Here is a 6,908-nt window from a genome sequence, read left to right on the forward strand (position 1 = left end):
CATGTAGATAGCCAAGAAATGACCTTGTAATGGCCAACAAGACACTTCGGGTCATTTTAGGTCCCTGCATCAACCAAAGTTATCAAGGGACATGGTTTCCTATGTAGAGAGTTGTTTCTTCTTGGAAGAGAGTTGAATTGGTTTGCAAAATGCATGTTAAAAAATATGTTGAAATGGATGTTTCAACTCAATATAGGGATTTATTTTTGTGTAGGAGATATGTTGTTAACATATATAATCCTCTAATGAAAGGAAAGTATCAGTTGCATAAGAAGGATGAAATGAGTGTGAACCTTTGGTATAGAAAACATCTAGATGATTTTTTCTTTTATCAAAATCCTAATGGTGGAGAGATCCCTTTTATAGTTGGAATTTAGATGAAGTGGATGTTGGAGACCATGGTGAAGCTATCGAATAATAGCCTAATATCCATGGATTCAACATTCAACATGAATAAATATGGGGTGAGCGTATTAATAATGATTGATCTAGTATAATAATTTGATTAGTAATGATTGATAATAATTAATGAGCTGAAGTTGACTTCAAATGTTTTTTGAATGTGATAGTATCAGTTGTACACACTCGTGGTATTTGATGAGAAACAAAGTGGGGTGATAGTTGCATGGGTGGTGGCATCACATAATACATCACAGGAAATTTCACTATGGTTGGATCACCTCATGCATAGGTGTCACCAAGTTGATCATAGTTGGAAAGTTAATACCTTCATGGTTGATGATGCATTGGCTAAAATCAGTGTTTTAAGTAACTTCAATATTCTTATTTTACAGTACAAGTTGTATTTATTACAAAAATATCATGCTTGAAATGAATTGAATGTGGTAGGAGAATCAAAAGGTGCAATGTTATCTTGTGTGTTTGGAACGTACGTCGAGCATGGCTAAAAAATGTGAATCGATTGACCAGTAGTCCAGAAATAGAAAAATTGATGTTTAGTGATTTGGGTTTAATTTTGACTTATTGTTCCAGTGTTAAAGTGAGAAATGTAATTAATGTTTTCTTCAACAAATTTGCTAATGAGGAGAAGTTTCCAGAAGAATTATGTTGTTGGTGACAACATTTGTAAGTTGAAAAACTCTTTCTTACATTTCTCTTTCTGGTTTTTGTATGAATGAAATATATTCATTAACCCAACTTTTATGCAAGTAGGGAAGTGGGAAAAGGTTGTTGAGATTTTCCCCATGCAAATCAAGAGACAAACAATGTTGTGGAGTCATATCACTATTACCTAAAGACAAACTTTCTATCTGATAGAAGAAATAAATGTTCTCGTAGGATGGATTGGTTGATATATGTTCTTCTAACAAATGTTGAACCATGTTATCGGTTTAAGGAAATTCTAAAAAAGGAAGGATTTTTGAATAATTACAGGAAAGAGAAACAATTTGAATCATCAATGGAAAAATAAAAAAGAATTCCAGATAGTGATTGCAGCCCTCATAGCAAGTGTCTCATACTTTTGGGGTGAGCGGTCAATCTAAACCTAATAAACAATATCTTGTCACTTGTCATCGCACAAATTTCTTAACTTGTGATTGCCCATGGTCTATTCGTGGCAACATTTGAAAGCATGCCATAAAGGTGGGTTGGTTGTCTTCCTGTTCAATGGCTTCAAACCAATTACTAAATCATCAAAGAACAACTGATTCATACAATGAACCTCTTGAGATAAATATAGAGGCAATATCAGATCTTGGTGAAGATGCAAACACATTTTCCATGGATAGTCACAATGTTGATGTAAATGTTGAAGGACTTGAGTTGGCCAAAGAGGAATTATTTGGCTACATAGACCTAGTTCGAAAAATTCCTCCTACTACTTTGACCAAGGCTGAAGAGTTGATTTCTTTGGTTAAAAAAATCTTGGATGATACCAAAAATCTTCATATTATGTATTATGAATTCATGCGTGGGTTGGGTGCTTTTGAGTCATCTTTGAAGAGGAAGAAAAGTTTCATGAGCCTCAAAAAGAAAAGAAAAACAAGCAAACAAAATTCAAAATTGGAAATTGACTTGAATATCACTATAGATGAAGATGAACTATTTGAGTTTGAACAACTCAACAAGCGAGGTCACCCTAGCTCCAACAATGCATGGCTTTCCAGGTTTTTTGAGATGCATTTCTTTTCAATTTGGTTTTAATAATTATTAGTGTATTACATGTATTTGATGTATTATTGTTTTATTGAATATGTTCATGTATGTTTGATAGGTGGTGAGGATATGTTTGTTGATTTGTCTAATTTTTCTGAATTGTCATTTAAGGTCAGTAAATAACTCCATGCATTTTCTCTCAGTATTTCAATACATCAATTATTTTGTATGTTATGGAAGATAGCTTTCATGGGGTTTTCCATACTTGCATTATGCTTGCATAAATTGGTGTGTAAACATGAATATGATATATAAATTGGAATAAAAACAACGGAAATGTAACCAAATTTGTAGAGGAAATGTATTGAAATTATAACTAAACATGTAAAACACAATTTTACCAGTTTTTTATAACTACTAAATGCTGATCTATTATTGAAGAATAATATATATTAGTACATCAAATATTATGTGTTTGTTGACTGTGATTTTCCATGAGTGTCAGCAACGGTTAGCCAATGTGTCAACAATGGTGAGCTAGTGTGTCAACAATGGTGAGTGGGAGCATGTCAACAACGGCGAGGGAGTGAATATCAACAAGAACATAGGGGTGAATCTGAATCTGAGAATGTAGGAGGATTTTCATGAATATTTGTAAGAGCCCTATCCTAAGGTCTGGTAATGGATCTAATTTTTCTGAATTAAATACGACAAGAGGTGATAACTTACTTACTTACAGGGCTTTTAAACAAATAAAATTTTGTCATTTACATTATAATCAACAAAAATTGTGGTGTGCATTCCATTGATATCAACTTAACAAGAGTAATCCATGGAAAATACATGTTCCGGCGGTTGATGATGATACCTTTGTCTTATAGCTCCAGCTGAACGCTCCTTCTGGCCGACCCAACCGGATTTACCTCCCAGCCAACTAGGAAATAAATTCCTAGCCCAGGAAACCTCCACAGGTTCCCTAGCCCTCCGTGCCCAAGTCCAACCAGATATAGTGTGTCCTCAAAAAGAATGTGCAAAACTAGGTAATGATACTTTCCTCCTCTCAAACCCAAGGAACCTCCACAGGTTTCCAAGGTCTCCCAAAAATCATAACAAGGCCAAACAATCACAACCAACCCCCACAATCCTAAGCAAAACTCCAACTCCCCCTCTTCTTCCTTCCCCCTTCCCTTTTATACCCTCTTTCCTCAACCACCTCTCATTAATGTCATTAACTCTCACCCATCCTTGGTTGACTTCTCTTCCAAGCTAGAGTACATTTGGAATTGTGATATGAATTTAAAATTGAGAATTTAATGGGGAAGTACATTTGCGAATGTGAAGTGTAATTACATGGGGAGGACCATGTCTCCTCCTTAGTAAATGTGAGGGTACATTGGGGAATGTGAAATGAATAAATATATATTGATGATAAGATGGAGAGGACTTTGTCTTCTCCTTATTAAATGTGAGGGTACATTGGGGAATGTGAAATGAATAAATATATATATTGATGATAAGATGGAGAGGACTTTGTCTTCTCCTTATTAAATGTGAGGGTACATTGGGGTGTGTGAATGAATAAATATATTTTGAATTAATGGAAGGAGACCATATCCTACACAATATTCAAATTGAGAAGGTAAGTGGGGAATTTGAATAATGGAAATCATAAATTTATTTTAGACCAATATTTCTCAATATTTTCAGATAATGTAAATATTAACACAATTTGTAGGATAAGATTTAAGTGGGGCATTACATACACCCCTCCTTCAGAAAACTTCGTCCCGAAGTTAGAATGAAAAGATACAAGGAGTTTGAAAGCATAGCAAACCAGAGAGAGTTATAGCATTAAAATTTGATAAGTCAGACAATGACATTACTTCCCATCAAGAGTCTCCAACTGATCTATTTCCTCCTATCCATCTTGACCTACTTCCGTTCCCACCCTATCCATCCTCTGCTGCTCTATCAGTGGCAACGGCCATACTAACCACTGATAAAACCGACATGGTGGAAGCGTCGAATACCTCGACCGAACTTTCCCCAGCAGGCATCTGGCAATCGTCATCACACGTCTAGGGGGAGTGTTCAGCTGTCCTCCCCACGATTCCAGGTTTCGGAGGATACACGGTGGGAAACACCTCCACCCCTCCTTCAGAGCACGGAGCACACTACAGAGCTGGTTGGACTTGTCATCGAATAATCCAGTCAGGTCATCTTGCCACCTGTCATTTGCATTTTACTCATGTCATAAGAGTGCACATCAAGTGGATACCAAATGTAATAGAACAATGTACATCGTACCTTTCCTCATTGGTCGTCTCGACCTTCCTCAATGGAATAGTAGATCTTGGTTATCATATGGTTCTTTCCAACCTGTAGTTTAGTTCTCATCCATGCATATATACAACCACAAAATGGATATAGATACATGATCTTAAACATCATGTTTATTAAGCCCAGTGTCCACGTGTCAATTTTTGTTGTTCATACTGGAAATAAATCTTACATCAGATAGATCATAATTTCACTAAGTCATTGATTAGATAAATCATATCTATATAAGCCTATACAATGCAACAATAACTCTGACAAGTCATGCATTAGATAAATTGTAACCAAGTAAGTCACACATCTGGTCATACATCCAACATTTCCATCATCAATACCAAATCCATCAATTGATTTTCACGTGTCCAACCAAATGTGTATAATGTTCATAAACAACAACATGGAACTGCAAAATAGAATCTTAACATAGGTGGCTATCTACGTTAAAAGGGGCATCATAAATGCTCATGTGACATCCTTGTGGAACCCTTCAATAACAATTAGAGTTGAAATAGATTCAACTATCTATCATGGAAAATAGCATTTGAACCCAGATATCCTATAAGGTGGTACCAAACCAAAATAATGGCAAGCAACAGATTAGTGCACTATCAATTTCACTAGAAGGTGTTAGTATAAGTTTTATGCATATAATTTCTTTAAAACCTTAGTGAGTATAAAAGTCCCACTCTTCCAATTTGATGGTTTTTCATCTTCCAAACCCATTTAGTTAATCTTGGAAATAAACGACTCAAAACTTCAGAAACTATTTCCAACATGATTTTCATACTTTATTTTTTTTGTAAATTGAGAGAAATGTCCTCTAAATGCCAAAAGGTTCAAATTTATTATATATTTAATCATTGTTTACTAGTACTAATACAATTTCATGATATATAATGCAGCTCACAATATGACCAGACAATGAGAAATAATTAAATGAATGGAATAATTGCCTTCGCCCTGCTGCTATTAGTACTTCCCTTCCAAATGGCACTGTATCTCTAAAGGTGCCTACTCCTTTCACAAGTGGCCAGTGACCACAAAAGTTGTGAAGAAAGTTGAGGGTCCTTTTATCCAAAACTAGAGACACATTATTTTTCACGGCTTCTTATTTATTTATTTATTTAGGGTAAGAGTGTGTTCTAATATTTTCACTGGTCCTTTATTGACTAAATAAGCTTCCATTTTAAAATCCCAAATCTTTAGACGGTTCCTCAAATCAGCATTTGTTTCCAACTATCATAAAACTGTGATTTCCCAACAATATGGCACAATTGGATGGGTCTTTGAAAGAGTTTTAATCATTTGCAAGCTGAGGAAAGCTTTCTTTATCTTGCTTCCAGTGTTACCTAGGAGTTGCTTTTGCACTCCCACATTTTATTCACAGGGCATGTATCATTTTGTGGACATTAATTTACTTATCTTATCTTATCTGCAATCTGGCCAAATATAATACAAAGACAAAATCCTGACAAACTAGAAGAGTTTTACAATCATACCTTAGGGCACTTTCATTGCTGCTGTATATGTGTGTTGCAGACAGCAAGGAAAACAGATAAGTCTTGGCCCATGAAAGCTCTTATATTAAATATATGAAACATATCTGTGTTGAACAACCACTGAGATAATCATACAAATTCTAACCTTTATTATAATGCATATGTGCCATAATATGCAATTAAACTATGGAAACAGAGTGTTTGCGTCTCAACCACAAAGAATGTCAAACAAGTGGCTATCATCAGTCATTGGTTGTGGTAGCAGTGAAAAACGATTAGTGCTGTAAATTGATTGTGCATGCACTGATTGCTTCACAGTTGGACAGTTGCCGTAAACACGGAAACAACTTGCTAATTCAGGGTAATTAAGGGTTAGACCCACTCCACATGCAACCCCCTTGAGAAAATGAATATTCAATATACGTTCACACTCTCCTGGAATTTCATACTTGCAAGTATACCTTTCTCCATGTCAGGACTCATCACGAACCACCATTACTTTATACTATGTATCCATAAAATTCTGCCATTTTATTATTGCTTTTAGTGGCAACTAAAGACATAGCTAATATAGCGAAACCAACATAAATATTAAAAATGAAAATATCAATTAACTACATAATTAATTTCATCAGAAACACTCAATTAGTGAAGCATAATAATGGAACAACGTATCTAATGTCATAGCAAGAATTGCATGTATATAGTAGGGAAGGAGGAGCTTTCCAAAATTTTCAATCTGGCACTAAAATTCTTGGGTCTGTCAACAATAACTTATGTTCTTGCTCATCTTCCATAAGTTATGACGATTTGGATGCCATGAAGTGAACAGATCATGCCAATGTCGATTAATTTTATAGTCTCAGGGAAGTTGTTTGACATTGAGCCAATAACATGTTCAGATCAAGACATAATGGGTGGTCAGGCCAATTAGTGGTCCATGGAGTCATGGCT

This window comes from Pinus tabuliformis, chromosome 1_1, assembly GCF_031772625.1.
Source record: "Pinus tabuliformis cultivar Carrire ecotype Pingquan chromosome 1_1, CPIR1, whole genome shotgun sequence".
Taxonomy (NCBI): domain Eukaryota; kingdom Viridiplantae; phylum Streptophyta; class Pinopsida; order Pinales; family Pinaceae; genus Pinus; species Pinus tabuliformis.